This window comes from Hippichthys cyanospilos, chromosome 5 (genome assembly GCF_059441005.1).
Source record: "Hippichthys cyanospilos isolate Australia breed blue-spotted pipefish chromosome 5, RoL_Hcya_1.0, whole genome shotgun sequence".
Taxonomy (NCBI): Eukaryota; Metazoa; Chordata; class Actinopteri; order Syngnathiformes; family Syngnathidae; genus Hippichthys; species Hippichthys cyanospilos.
Genome location: NC_142373.1, coordinates 5172450 through 5188742, shown reverse-complemented (window position 1 = coordinate 5188742; position 16293 = coordinate 5172450). Strand labels below are relative to the sequence as shown.

The 16293-nt window shown below is 39.1% G+C and overlaps 1 pseudogene; it reads left to right on the top strand.

Moving 5' to 3' along the window:
- Positions 1 to 14314: 14314 nt before the first annotated feature.
- On the top strand, positions 14315 to 15262 carry LOC148423229 (uncharacterized; annotated as a pseudogene).
- Positions 15263 to 16293: the final 1031 nt, after the last annotated feature.

The window sequence follows — 16293 nt, the reverse complement described above, 5'->3', positions numbered from 1 at the left end:
GGGCTTTTTGTCCACACACAACAGATGGGCTACACATTTTATCACCACATTTACATGCACACAAGCAGCACACACGCATGAGTACATAGAGACACACAATCACACACAACAGATGCAAGCGGAGCCAAGGCTGTGCCTTTAATTATCACCTTGTCTCTGCCTAAATGAGGGTGTGAGGCTAAGCTCATATCCTTGTAAACTTTTTGCACAATGTGTGTGTGTGTGCGTGCGTGCGTGCGTGCGTGTGTGTGTGTGTGTGTGTGTGCGTGCGTGCGTGCGTGCGTGTGTGTGTGTGTGTGTGTGTGTGGAGATGTGATTGTGTATGTGTATTGTTACACCAAGCCTAGGGGAACTGGGATATAACATATGTGTGCTCCCTCGTCCGTACTCTCACCACCAGAAAAGGCCCGTGAAACTAAAGAGTATTGAACAAAAATAGCAATTTTTATTGTCTTCAGAGGAAGAGGAAACAAACAAAAATAACAAACAAAAGATCTTCTAAAGCCCTAACTAGCTAGTCAAACAAAAAGGAAACGAATGACAATTGGCTCAACTATCTACCTAATGCAAAAACAGGAGAAAAAAGGTTAAACAGAAATGGCGTCTCCCTCCTACTACTGCTCCATTTACAAATTCTAGACACATAACAAACAGCGAACAACACTAATGCACACTATTTGTAACAGTCCTGAAAAGTGGCGTTTTCTGGTGGTGGGATGACCGGAGAGAGAGAGAGAGTTCTGTCCATGGGCTGTTTAAATAGTGCGGCAATCAGGAGAGCCAGTCAATGGGAGGACGCCACCTGCACACAATTGACTCACTCCAACAAAAAGGCACACACACACACGCACACACAAACCAAGGATAGAACACAACAGAACACATACAAAAACAACATATGACCCGTGGGTCATAACAGTATGTCTGTGAGAGTGTATGTTCAAGAAGAAAATATTAAATCCCACACTAAGCTACCTCATTTCAGTTGTTTTAGCTATGCTATTTTCCCTCTTTTTTTAACATCTACTTCCTCTCAACTTATTAAGGCAGTCTTTTTCTATTGTAACCAGACAGGCGCTCAAACTCCATTTAGTCTCGACCATGTTAATTCACTTGATTTGAGAGGGGGGGGACTCCCCGATTTTTAAGTAGTGAAATAACCTTATAGAAGAACTGTTGTATCCACTGAAAATGTGTTGGATGTTGTGTTTTATTATTGAAAGATTACGTGTTCATTTTGATATTTAACAATATTAGTCCTGTGATCTTTAGACAATTTGAACATGAACACTAACAGAAATAGCAGAGACCATTTGTTACTAGCATTAGTTTATTAAAAAAAAGGGTTCTTTTCTATATGATCATTTTGATCATTTAAATGGCCCTTATCATGAATAGCCAAGCTTTAGAGATTTTCGCCATGTTACCATGTTCATTTGTCCCGAAATGCCCCCAAAGTGTTATTTTCCTTCATTGATGCATTTCTTAGAATTCTTTGATAACTCTGCTCTCTTAGCAGCAGTTGTCGCCAGTGCAGATAAAAATATCTTACAGGGGTTATGATGACATCTAAGTGACCAGGCCCTTATATGATCTCAACAGTGCCCTTGTACTGCCTGTGCAGCATAATAACGTGCCAGAATTCTCAGAGCAGCTGTGCCTATTTTCACTTTTGTTTTGACACTGTAGTGGGGGAGAAGAGATTTTGCACAAAATCAGTCATGTAAACAAAAGCATTTCATTTATGAGTTTTTTTTTCATCTTTTTTTTTTTCATTTTACAGTAGAACATGTCGAAGTGGTGAAAATGTGTAATTGAGAGCACATGGCCAGACAGCAGGCATTTGTAGTCATCATCATTTAACAGACGACTGGATGGTGCTCATCGCCAATACAAAAGCGGGTTTGCTATAAAATTACAAATGAAAGCCAGCGCGATTCCCACAATTGCACCCGATGAAGACGCCATAGCTGGAAGAACACGTTAGCGTCATTGTAAAAAGACACTTATCCTCACGAGGCTCGCTGGCTTGCTGGTGCCTATCCCAATTGTTTAGGGGCAGTAGGCAGGGGGCACACCTGAACTGGTTGCCAGCCATTTGCAGGGCTCACAGGGACAAACAACCATTCACACACCTAATCACACCTAAGGACAATTATACACCTACGATCCATATTTTTGAAGTATGGAAAGTCGGAGTACCCGGAGAGAACCTGGCCATAGGGAGAACATGAAACTTCACACAGGGATACCAGCGCAAGCTAAGACAAAACTTACTCTGCTTACTGTATATACGGAGGGAGAAAGGCAAGTGTGATAGCGGTGGTGGAGGACCCAAATGCAGAAAGACTCCGAGGTGGAAGATGCATGTGATAGTTCATTTTAATTCGTGGCAGGGAAAGCAGGAACAAAGGCAGGAAATAGCACGGCAAAAATAATAATAATAATAATAATAATACTAAGGTGCAGGTTGGCGAAACAGAAAGACATTACGGGCACAGGGATACACAGACGAATTGCAACATACTGTACATGACGTACAACAAGGATCGGACACTAGCTGTAACAAAAACTCTGCTTAATACACACAATAAGGACACAATAAGCAGGGAAAGTGGCTTAGTGGACACACAAGGGGCAGGTAAACGCAGACAGGTGGACCAAATCAAAACAAACCGCAGGATGACACAAGTTTAACAGAAACTATGCAAATGCAAAAACAGAACCCCTCAAAATAAACCCACCACCCAAAATCCAACAGACCATGACACTAACAGAATATAAGAGGTCTGACAACAAACCAGAAATGATCAATTTATGTAAACATTCAGTACAAAGCCAAAGAAAAATATATACAATAGACCAGGGATTCTCAAACTTTTTGGAGTCTGGGACCCCTTTTAGAAAGCAAATTTTCCAAGGACCCCCATTGCAAATGTTTGTGTGGGAAAAAAAAAAAAAAAAGCCAAATATAAGTGCCCTTTTTATTCACCAACAGATTCAATTCGACAACAAGTATATTTATTACTTTTCAGCTATACTGAAGTTTAGAAAATACAAAGTTGCATACCTCCTTCTAACAAACCGGGTCAATTTCCCTCAAACTGGTTGCTGACAATTATATAGTCAAAAACAGCATTATGAAATAAAATGCCACTTTAGCTTTGCTGGCTTCATTGCCTTGAAACAAAACGCATTTTCACAAATAGCACATTTTAAAAAATATATTATTAAATATATTAAACTGATTGAAGTGATTGCATTATTGAAGAGTCGTGAAAACGTTCACTGATTAATATAAAATATAATGAAATTAGCACTAGTGTGTGTATATATATATATATATATATATATATATATATATATATATATATATATATATATATATATATATATATATATATATATATATATTTATTAATAACCCAAATTATTTCACGGACCCCTCTGCAGTCAGGCAACAGACCCTTGGGGGTCCACAGACCCTACTTTGAGAACCACTGCAATAGGAAAACCAAACTAAATGCATATGAATTCACATTAAATTAGCAGAGAGTAATACTCAGAAGCACTCCGAGATACCTGAATTCCTCGACGGGGGCAAGATCTCAACCCTGGAGGGGAACTCCACCCCTTTACGGCTGAGGACCACGAGCTCAGATTTGGATGAACTGATCTTCATCCCAACTACTTCACACTAAGCTAAGAATTGCACCAGTGAGAGTTGAAGACCTGGGTCTCCAAAGGCCTGCAACACCACATTATCTACAAAAAGTAGAGATTCAATGCTGAGACCACCAACCTGGACCCCCTCAACCCTTCAGTTATGCCTAGAAATTTGGTCCATAAAGGTAATGAACAGAATCTGTGAAATGGACAGCTTTCCGAGACAGTGAACATTAAATATATATTGTTCTCTGACAAAATCCGCTCAAACAACCCATCATAATCTTTCATGCCTTTGCAAAAGAAAAAATTAAATACACAATGCCCATTCTATTTCTATCAATTGCACAGTGTATGCTAATCCCCGCTGTTGTATAGACTGGCAAAGTTATTATTGTGCTGTGTGCCGCCAAGGAACCAAACACACACACACACACACACACACCTACACAGGCACCCATACACACGCATGCACACACAGACACACACACACATATTACACTTTCTAATAAGCTGTCTCGGCTCTTTCATTCATTCTGGTTTCTTTCACATCATATGTGGGCTTCTACGTTAAGTCTCTTCGAGGGGTGAGCCATATTGAGGTGTCTTTAAATCTTAATTTAGATTCTTACAAGAAAAATGTATTCATAAAAAAATTAAAAAACTTTTAAAAAATAATGTATTAACTAAATTTTCTCAGCCAAATCATTTGAACTTTATGAACGTTTTAACGGTTGTGAACTTTACTAATAGTTACCCAAAGGGCTGTTTTCAACCAACATGTACATTTTATTGGTTTGTATTTTTAAAACCCAAAGTAAAAACAATAATACAATGTACTGTAGCAGTTACATATAAAATACATGACAAGCACAAAGCATGGAAATGTTTTCCAATTTCAGCAGTCTCTATAACAATATGATGTGTACATGTAAGGCTGTAGACTGGAGCTAGGGTGACCACACACATGGTGTCCACACCCCTGAGTAAGATTAATTGATAGTGTATAATAATAGTGAATAAGTTAGATAAAGATTGTATTGAATTGATATCCCACAATCCTAAGGTGTAAAGTTTGTTTCAGTTTATTTTTTTAATTTATTGAAAGTTGAATACTAAAAAAAATAAATAAATAAAAAATAAATATTCACAGCCTTTGCCATGAGCTCAGGAGCCAATCCAGACACCACAATAAAGTTTGTTTTTTTTTTTTAATGGAAAAAATGAACCGCAAAGCTTTGAGGGCACAAAAGAAGAAGCGCAAAATAGAGAGGGAACATGTAATGTAGTGAGTGTGCTTTAAATATGGCAAGTTTATGTCCAGGTATGAGTTACCTTTCACCCTTTGGGGCTACCACAGCTTTTGCTTGTTTGGAAATACAAAAGTGACGCAAACCAAGTCAAGATAGAATTAACTCCTCTGATAATTGTGTGTCGCATTGTGATTTCCACTGTGTTAAATTATGTACAGTGTACAAATACTGCAGACATCAGAGAGAGAAGAGGGATAAAAACAAACAACCAAAACATGCAGCTAAAAACCCTGGAGTCACCCCAGGACGTGAGTGGCTGTCAAATTTGTTCAAGATCTGGTGCAAAATCTTCGACTGACATTCAAGAAGGCCAACACTTTCAAGGTGCTCTTTGCACAGTTATGCCGATTTATTGGTTTTAAATTTCCGTGCCACCTCACAGGAAACAAAACAAAATAAAAAAAAAACAACCAAAAAATAGACCATAAATTGACTAAAGGATGAGATGCTCTCATCGTCTCAAGCATGCTGACAATCTGGTGCTTCTAACTCCCAATTATCAAGATCACACAAACTAATTCTGACACACTCTATTGGTAGGATTACAGTGTTCATGCTCATTATCACATCCAAAATCTGCTAATGACATGAGGAATTAGAGTAAAAAAAAAGTCCATTGCACATTGAAGGGTGTGACAAATTCTAATTGGTGTGGTATAAAACTGCTAGTATCATCAACACTTTTAAAAACAAGATTTTCATGTTCTAAAATAATATTCGATAGAGGATCTGTGAAAATATGCAGACTACAAAAAACTTGAACTGAGTTCGTTCTACAGGTGATATTAATATTAATTTTAATTAATTAATAATTAATTAATAATTAATTAATATGTAATTAATATTAATATTAATATTTTTGGAATTGACTATTCTCAATTTATGGAATTACCAGATACGATTGTAATTTGCTTTAAAGTGCTTTTTTTCTCCAAAATTCTTTTTGCTAACAGTAATTGGGCTTATTTGGCATAGTTTAGTACTAAAAAATAATTACATAATAAACAACATCACTGTCCAGAAAGGAAAAAATATCACACTGCCTCGTTCTTTAAAAAAAAAAAAAAAAAAGCATTATACAATGGTTCTGAGGCGCAAAAAAAAAAAAGGAAAACACCTTTCATAAGGTGCGCGGATTGGACGAGGAGGGGCAATTTGATTGGATGTTAATGACACTGGTTTTTGAGCAGGGAGATATTCCGTGTATATTATTCTGTAGCAATTCTCTTTTTTTTTAAATGAGGGTCATCAGTGATTCAAAAGTGGCTGCTATCAAAAAGCATTTTGATTCAAGGTATATATATGATACTGGATATGCTCAGGATTTATCATGGCATCAAAATGAGTATGCGCACATTAAAGACTCATTTGAAAAAACGTGGGCTTCACAGACGAGAAAACTATTCTTCACTCCCTTAGGTCAGGCGTGCAGACTTGACTGAGATGCAAGGACCAGGACAACTTTTCGGTTATTGGACCATGTGGCAAGTTCTTCAACACAAACACACACAAGTTCCGTGTTAAACGAGGTGTTGTAATGAGGCAGTTGAAGCAACTAAATCCACAAGGGATGGCACTGAAAACACACAAGAAATTTACAAAACACACCTTCCACTCATTAGGTCCAAATTACATATTGCACGTGGATGGCTACAATAAACTGAAACCATTTAGCTTCACCGTGTCCAGATGTATCAAAGGATTTTCAAGAAGAATAATTTCGCTGGTTTGCGGACCTACAAACAACAATCCGCCTGTAATAGCATACAATCACATTAATTGTGTGCAGTGATGGGAAGTAACAAAGTATTTGTACTTAAGTAAATTTTGCCAGTACTTTGTACTTTTAGAAATACTGTATTTTTTTCGTGACAGCATTTTAATTTTACTCCCTACATCCAAAACACAAATATTGTACTGTTTACTTGATATATTTTTAAAAAAAGGTCTCGTTACTTTTCTTATTTTTAAATTTATTTATTTTTGTTAATAAATAACAATAAAAGGCTTTGTTACTTTTCTTTTAGCATCTTTGCGCAAACTATGTAAACTGCGCATGACCAATTAGCCTGTCTGCTGCTAAAAAAACAAACAAATAAACAAAAAATGCAGGGACGTTGCACAACTGTCAGCACCACATAACCTGGAGAGCAGAGAAGATAGCAGTAGGTTGCCTATGCTAGAAGCTAGTGTAAAACAAGACACGGACAAATAAGCCGTAAGACGATAGGCTCAAGAGGCTTACAGTTACTCACCCTCACCATTGCCATACATACTAAGATTTCTTTGTGTTCATTTGGAAAGCCAAAACGTCTTGGGGTGTTTCCCTTCAAGAACTCTCTGTGGAATCTCAAAAAGCATGACGATGTAAGTTAGCCAAACACCGCCGTCATTATAAGGTTGGTTATTCGATAGCTAGCTTGCGTTAGCAATGTGGCTAGCGTTAGCTTGCTATGCTAAAATAAAGCTAAATAAAATAAAAAAATAAAGATAATGCTAATGTCATTGACTAATGTTTTTTGTTGTTGTTGTTGTTTTTTTTTTTGACAAAGGTCTTATTCTAGTTGGTTTTATCTTCTACCGAAGTAAGGAACCCCTTTTAGCAGGGTTAGCATGTACCAAGCAAAATTGTGGGGATTTTTCCTGCATTTGATTGCTTTAATTTATCTGTCCCTGGGTGGGTTTAACTTGCAGATAGAACCATAGAAATCACTGAGTTGATTACTCAGATTCAACCAAACAGAATTGTTGTTTCCCTAAATGTAAGATTAAATATGATATGCTTATTAGGCATTATTAAAGTTGGCTGCAAACAACTTCCACACATCCCATAGGCAGAAATGAAAATCGAAAATCGTTTGTATTATACTGTATTTTGTTATTATTATCATTTATCAGTTTATTACACTGTTGTGTAAATAAGGACAGTGGCGTTTGAAAGGAATGGAGTACTTCAACTATATTCATTTGCAGTTTTACATTTTAGTTATGTCCTTGGCATATACATTTGTGTCTTTATTTGGTTATTTGATTTGCACAGCGCAGGTGGGGGTAAGAGTGGTTAGCACCGCCGCCTAACAGCTCGCTCCGACCTGTGCAGATTTTGATGTTCATCATGGGCCTGTGTGGCTTCTATCCGGCTTATTTCCACGTTCCGAAAAACATGCATGGCATGTGTGTTGGATACTCTAAATTGTCCTTAGGTGTGATTGAGCGCATGAATGGTTGTTCATCACTGTGCCCTGTGATTGGCTGGCAACCAGTCCAGCGTGTCCCCCGCCTACTGCCCGTAGACAGTTGGGATAGGCACCAGCAAGCCAGCGACCCTAGAGAGGATAAGCGGCTACAGATAATGGGTGGATGGATGATTTTCTTAGTGCACAACTTAATTTTATTAGCTTTAAATGGGACAAGGCACATTATTAATGTAACAGTCTAGATAACCACTCTATGATCACGCCAATCACCATCACATCCTCTCCTAAATACCTGTCATTTACACAAGTATCTTCGTTACTCTTCAATGGGTAATCATCTTTGGACCTGTCCAATTTATTTGAAATTGAGGTCTTTCGGAAATGATTTGATTCATGCAGCCTCGTGTTTGACAACAAAGAGGCAATAAGGCGGTGCTTGAAGAAAGTGCATTTTTCAACAATCTGTGCAAACATCCATTGTGTTTGACACCCGTTGCTGCTACTTAAATCCGGAAGACAACCAACTACTAAAACCTAAACAAGAACAGTTTCGGACTTTCGGCTCGTCACTGTTGGCTAGGCGACCCGTTGCTGCTTGTCTGATCCTCCTGGCTATCTACTGGATTGCTGCCTGGCTCGCCACTGTTGGCCGCCCAGCTCGTCGCTACCGGCCTGGCTCGCCAATGTGCTTAACGCTGGCTGTTGAGCTTGTCGATGCTGGTTTTGGCCTTTCTGGCCGCACTACGCAACTCGTCATTACTAATCCTGGGTCTTCCTGAGCGGCCCTGGCTGGCAGATCCTTTTTTTGCACTTTCATCGCTAGCCTCGGCGCACCTGCTTGCCGTTGACAAACTGGTCCCGCTCAACGCCGGTCAGAGGCTCGAGCCACCACAATCAGCTCCGCAATTAGCCGCGTGATCCTGCTCGCGGCTGGCTTGCCACCACAGACTTTCCAAACTGAATCGTCATCAAAAATCATGCCACCAAAACAGAAGCCCGAATAGTAAAATGGTAAATGGACTTTCACTTACAGTATGTAGTGCTTTTCTACTTTGGGTACTAAAAGCACTTTACACTAACTAGTCATTTACCTACTGATGACGAAGCATTAGGAGCAATTGGGGGTTCAGTGTCTTGCTCAATGACACTTCGACAAGGTCTTGCTGGTCGGGGGATCGAACCCACAACCTCTCAGCTGGGAGACGACCACTCTACCACCGAGCCATGCCCCACAAAATCAAAGTTGGCTGAAGTATCCATGACAACCACCGGTCCACGAACTGCTGCAACAAAGAGATGTGTTAACCACACTCATGAAACAACAACAGGAAAACTTGAAAGATTTTGTTCAAATGACTATAGATTCAAATAATACACAACTTGATAATATTATAAAGGAATTACAAGAGGTGAAAGACAGCATACAGTTTACACAAAAGGAGGTTGATGATATTAAAATTACTCAAAGGAAACGAATAACTGAATGTCAAATCAGGCAAGATGAAATTTACAAAATATGTGACCGTCTAATAATAATGAATGAAAACATTGATTGGAAGATCAGTCAAAAAGGAAGAACTCTATTATAGATGGACTGGAGGAAACACATGGAGAGAACCTGGTCAGAGACAGAAGAAAAAGTAATGAAAAAAAAACTCCAACTGCCAGAAATGATCGGAGTGGAGCGAGCCCATCGCTCAGGGAGATTTGATCCTGTGAGGGCCAGACCTAGATTAATTGTGGTCAGATTTGAATAATACAAGGACAGAGCAAAAATTCTTCAGAACAAAACACCTTAACGGAACAAATATTTACATCAATGAGGACTACATAGAAGCTGTCAAACAGAAAAGGAAAAAATTCATTCCAAAATTAAAAGCAGCACGAGGGAAAGGAGACATAGCCCTTTTAGTAGGTCAAGACAAATTAATCATTCACCCCCGCAGCAGTACGCTGAAAGAATAACATGTTTGAACACAAATACGAAAGAATACTACACTACACTAAGAGAATAGAAGTGGAAATGGAAGGCTATAAACTGTTTACAATGAACAGGACAAACAAGACAGGAGGAGGAGTTGCACTATAGTATGTTGATAAATCATGAAGAAATAATGAGATTGTGGGGTCGACCTTTGCTATGAATAATATGATGGAATGTTTAACAATAAAAATACAAATTGAAAAAGCACCTAACATAATCATAAGCTGTGTATACAGAACTCCAGGAGCTTGTCTGGACATTTTCAATGATTCCACAGCCAATATGCTCAATCATCATAATGATAAAAAAAGAGCAAAATGTCATGTCCCAGCTCACCTGGTTGCTTCTTTTGGTCCTAGGCAGAGCTCTCCTGCGGCAACGAGGGGGCGGGGCTGATGGCCACGCACCTGCGGCTCATTCCCCATCAAGGGCTTTTTAAGGCCAGCAACCACAGGCGAGCACTGCCGGGTTGTTCCTTCGCCAAGCTCCTCCATAGCACAGCGAAGCCCCAGTGTTCCCGTCTCGCGTTCCCTAGCTTTGTGAACAGTTTTGGTTTGTATTTGTGCTCCTGTCTTACATCGTTTTCTTGTCCTTTAGTTGTACTTTGCAGTTGCTCTCCTGTGGTCCCCGCTCCCCCGATTGCCTCGCGCCCGCCTTTTTAGACTCCTTTCTACAGACACATTTGTCTCGCCTTGTTTTGCACTTTGTAATTGTATTTGTACTTTGCCTTTATGCTCTTTTTCGTTCCATGCTTGACGTGCACTTTTTGTTAAATAAAACAAGAACTTGAGCATTCACCCATGCGTCTGGTTGGGGTCCTCGTCCACACGCTGTTATTCCTGACACGAATACTTTGTGGGGATATTAACATTGATTTGTTAAACCCAAGGAACCATCAAAAAACAACAGATTTCATAAATATTATTCATGGCAATGGCCTTTTTCCAGTTATCACGAAGCCTACTAGAATCACAACACAAACAGCCACATTAATAGATAATATATTCATAAACAAAATTGACCATGGATTAGCAAGTGGACTTTTAATAAATGATATAAGTGATCACTTGCCAATCTTTGTAATATTTCAAAATTGCCACAGCTTAAAGGTAAAACTAATAAATTATACATCAGAAATAAGAACACAAAGTGCTATCGTTGCCTTCAAACACGAGCTGGAAAAACAAAATTGGTCCGAGGTGAACTCAAAAGATGACATTAACTCTGAATACCAAGAATTTTCTTCAATCATAAATTATCTATACGATAAGCACTGTCCACTGAAGAAAATTAAAAGGAAGATTCAAGTTTCAAACAAACCTTGGATGACAAAAGGGATAGAAAATGCTTGTAAAAAGAAAAATGTATAATATAAACATTTTTTAATATCAAGAACTAAATAATCTGAATTGAATAAGAAGTACAAAAACAAACTAGTAAGTATTATAAGGAAAACTAAGAAAGACTACTACCATTCATTATTAGAACAGAACAGAAATAATACTCAGGAGACATGGAGAATACTAAATTATATAATCAGTGATGGCAATAAAATAACTAATTATCCCAAACATTTTGAAATGAAAATAATATAACAATTAACAAAACAACAGATATAACAAATGAATTTAACAAATATTTCATTGACATAGGTAGTAAACTTGCCAATGAAATTTGTGAGCCAATAAAAAAGATTGAAATAAATAAATGTGTGAAAAATAATCCCTCTACTATGTTCCTCAGTGCTGTAAAAGACACTGAAATCTTTTATATTGTCAAAACATTAAAAAAAATCCACAGATTGTTTTAACATTGATATGACATTAATAAAAGATATCATTCAGCATGTAGTACAACCATTTACATACATCTGTAACTTGTCTTTCAAAACAAAATGAAACAAATGAAAACTGCAAAAGTAATTCATATCCACAAAGGTGGAAACAAACATGTATTCTCAAACTACTGACCAATATCATTGCTTCCACAATTCTCAAAAATCATACCGGTGATTCTAAAAAATTGAAAATAAGAACAAATATAAAGCAAACGTGTGTATCTGTCAAAGGTGTCAATTTATGGAATGGCTATGAAACCAAACTGAAAACAAGCACATCCATGTCTGTTCAGAAAGAGCTTTAAAAATATTGTATTGGAAAATTACAAAGATTATGAATGAACAGTCAGATCTTGTGTAAAAAATTGTTACATGTGAAAATATGATGTACAGTATGTTTGTGTTAGTATTTATGTATATATGTTTATGCATCTTCCATATATTTATACACATACAATATAAGCATAGTCATATGGAAATACAACTGCATGAATGAACTACATTAGCTTATTTAAATGAATCTTTTTGTGTTGTGACACAATATATTAATATATCGGTAAATAGAATCCAAGGAGTAGGACCAAAGTAGGACCTTTTGAACATATTCAGCAAATTTAACTCTACATATGCTGACAATTCTCTTATTTGCTTCCTTTTGTGTTTTTTGTTTGCATTCACACTTTATTTTATTGTGCTTGTTATATATAAGTTCAATAAAAAAAATCAATCAATCAATCAATATAAACAGGAAACTAATTTGTAATAAGCAGACAGACATTTTGTTAGTTTATCCAGAAGAAAAAAATGCAGTTAGAATGACCCCATATACTGTATTTTGCATTGCTCACCTCAAGGAGATGCACCAGAGCCTGACTTAAATCTCTCTCTTTGGAGGAGCAGAAACAGGGGAACAGTAAAGGCAGCGCATGAGGAATTTCAACATCCTCTTGCACCATTGGGGGGGGACAAATAATTGAACAAATGATGACACATTTTGAGGAATATGTCTCAATTTTTGCCTTGCCCCTAACTAGGCAGATGACATCCACCAAATGCTAATTCATCAGAGACTCTTCGCGCACCTAAAGTGGAGAATTGAGTCATAAAAGTATTGAGGGGGGTAGAGTAAGTAAAAAAAAAAAAAAAAAAAAAACCTTTGTCCATTCCCATTGATGGTTTAAGCATCTTTTTGGACACACCAAAAAACTGCACCTCCTGGCAGGAGTCATGCCATCTTTCCTTTAATTCACTGATGACGTTGTTGTTATTTATGTCCAGAACGCGTCGAAGCTCATCCATTACCTATAAAATATGGTTTCAAAATTGAGATGAGTAAATTGCTCTAGTGTTGGAAATGTAAATTTTATTTGGAAGTGTGTAGTACTGTGTATTGTATCAGCAATCAACAGTCAAAAAATGACTTACATGTCCAATTTAATTAAAACAGGGATACGCATAGAGAATCATTTCAGGTTTGTCCACCTCATGAAGGGTATCTGAGTCAATGAGTGCTCTTCCAAAAGCAGAGAAACATCCTAGTAGTTTGGATTTTATTTCTTTAAACAAAGCCTGTAACGCCATGTAGTGCTTGGCCAAGGTTGCTGGACTAGCAGCAGGGTTGTTGGCTGTAAGGCACAAAGTGATATACTGACATTAACAATATTTTCAAATCACACAAAAATGACATCCAATAATACTGCACACCTTGTTAATTGATTTTGTTTCCCAATCAGCCTTAATATTTCCCTACTTTAATATTAAGAATATGGCGTTTTTAAACTAAGGAATTGACAATATTAAAAGACTGCAAAACGAACCTGAAAGAAGTAATGTGCACTGCACAACTCTATTATTGTTGTGTAGTTCTACTTTTTCTTTGAATACTGTAGATTTGAATACAAGACACGGACATCCTTATTTAACATCGCCTAAAAGATGTTTTCTGAACCAACCTATAACATATCGTAATGTTAAGTTATGCCACCTCGTGATGTTCGAGAAATTAGCTTTTATGACGGTTGACCTTTCGAATCATGCTACTGCATTTCTTCTCCAGGCCAGAGAAACTCAGAGACTGACACAGGTACTTTAATATATGCATTTGTGTTTTAAAATTGAATTTGGCAAAACATTAAAAATAACATGCAGTGTTGATCTCTGCATGTTTTTTTTGTTTTTATGTGTGAAATCTATAGTAATTTTTTACTATGTTCGATCACTTGTTTGCTTTTTTCCACCACCAAAGAGAGCTGTTAATCATATGGTGAGTGGAGTTCAGCTGTATCAAGCAGCATTACTTGAACACTTGCAACATCAAATGAAGAGCAAACAATATTTCCTTTTTTTTTATTACATGCCGTTAGTTAAAAGTGTGGAGCAGCTGCTTTCACATTGTAACATTTTTGAAATGGTCAATAAGAGGCCAGAATTAAGCAAGGATAGATATTTTTATGATTTCATTGATGGGGACGTTTTTAAGGCACACCTTCTGTTTTTGAAAGTCCTCACAGCATTACAGTTAATTTTATACACCAATTAAATTGAGCTTTGCAATCCCCTTGGTTCTCATGCAAACAAAAACAAGTTGTTACTGATTTATTACACATTAGGTAATATTAACCCTACATACAGATCAAGACTAGCTGCCATACGTCTTCTTGCCATGGTAAAGTCCAAAGATATTTCCCACTGTAGCAATGATAGAATACTTGGAAGGATTAACCAAGATTTGATTGAGCTGTATTATGGTCTTCGGGTTTCTACTTCAAATGGTGTGAGGACAATTTATGGTGCCCTTTTGTCTGTGTGTGGAGATACTCTTGCTCAGCATGAAGTGTCTGGATTTAAGGAAGGAGTTGGGTTTGCCTATATTAAATGTAGGCATTGTGAGTGCAACTTTTGAAGACATGCAAAATAAATTGAATGCAGATTGGTTTGTGAAAAGAACAATGACAACGTCACGTCGTGATGCACGTCGCAACGCCCAGACGATCCAGACGGCTGATCCGGGTGAAGGCGATGAAAGTTGGCGATCAGGGACGGATCCACAACCTGGCGAGCAGGAATCCAGGAACGCTCCTCAGGGCCATACCCCTCTAAGTCCACCAAGTACTGGAGGCCCCTGCACCACCGACGTGAACGAAGAAGCCGGCGGACCGAGTAGACAGGGCCCCCGTCAACGAGCCGAGGATGAGGAGGGGGCGGAGCAGCCGGGACCAGGGGACTGTTAACCGCAGGCTTAATCCGGGAGATGTGGAAGGTTGGATGGACCCGCATTGAGCGGGGAAGAGAGAGACGGACCGCGGCCGGGCTCAAGACCCTCTGTATGGGAAAGGGCCCAACAAAACGAGGAGCCAACTTGTTGGACTCGACCCGGAGAGGAAGGTCGCGGGTTGAAAGCCAGACCTTCTGGCCCACCTGGTATGCAGGCGCCGGGGTGTGCCGCCTGTCGGCGGTGCGAATGTATCGTTCCTTTACCCGCTAGAGTGCGGCGCGAGCTCGAAACCATGTGTGCCAACACCGGCGGGCGAATGCAAGAGCGGAAGGGCAGGAGGTGTTAGTGTCCAGGGCAGGGAGCAGCGGAGGTAAGTATCCAAACACACATTCAAAGGGAGCTAGGCCTGTGGCAGAGGTGGTCTGTGAGTTATGGGCATATTCAGTCCATAGGAGGTGGGTGGACCAGGACAGCGGGTCCCATGAGGACAGACATTGGAGGGCCTTCTCAAGCTCCTGGTTGATCCTTTCAGTCTGCCCATTGGTCTGAGGATGGAACCCGGACGAAAGACTGGCAGTTTCCCCAAGGAGCCGACAGAATTCTTTCCAAAAAGAGGAGGCAAACTGGGGACCTCTGTCTGAGACCACATCGAGGGGTGGCCCGTGGTGTCGGAAGACATGATTTAGGAGAAGGGTGGCCGTTTCCTTGGCGGATGGGAGTTTTGGGAGTGCAACGAAGTGGGCCATTTTGCTGAACCGATCCACTATCGACAGAACGACTGTGTTGCCATTGGAAGGGGGTAGACCAGTGATGAAGTCTAATGAGATATGGGACCAGGGCCGATGGGGAATCAGAAGGGGGTGCAGTAGGCCAGCAGGGGGTCGATGACTGGGTTTATGTTGATTGCAGACCAGACAGACCTTGACAAACTCACGTACATCCTTTTCTAAGGTGGGCCACCAAAAGCGTTGTCTCAAGGCCTCTATTGTCCGGCGAACCCCAGGGTGACAGGCCAATTTGGAGGAGTGAGCCCATTGCAAGGCCTCAGAGCGCGGGAGGTCGGGAACAGGCAAGCAGTTGGG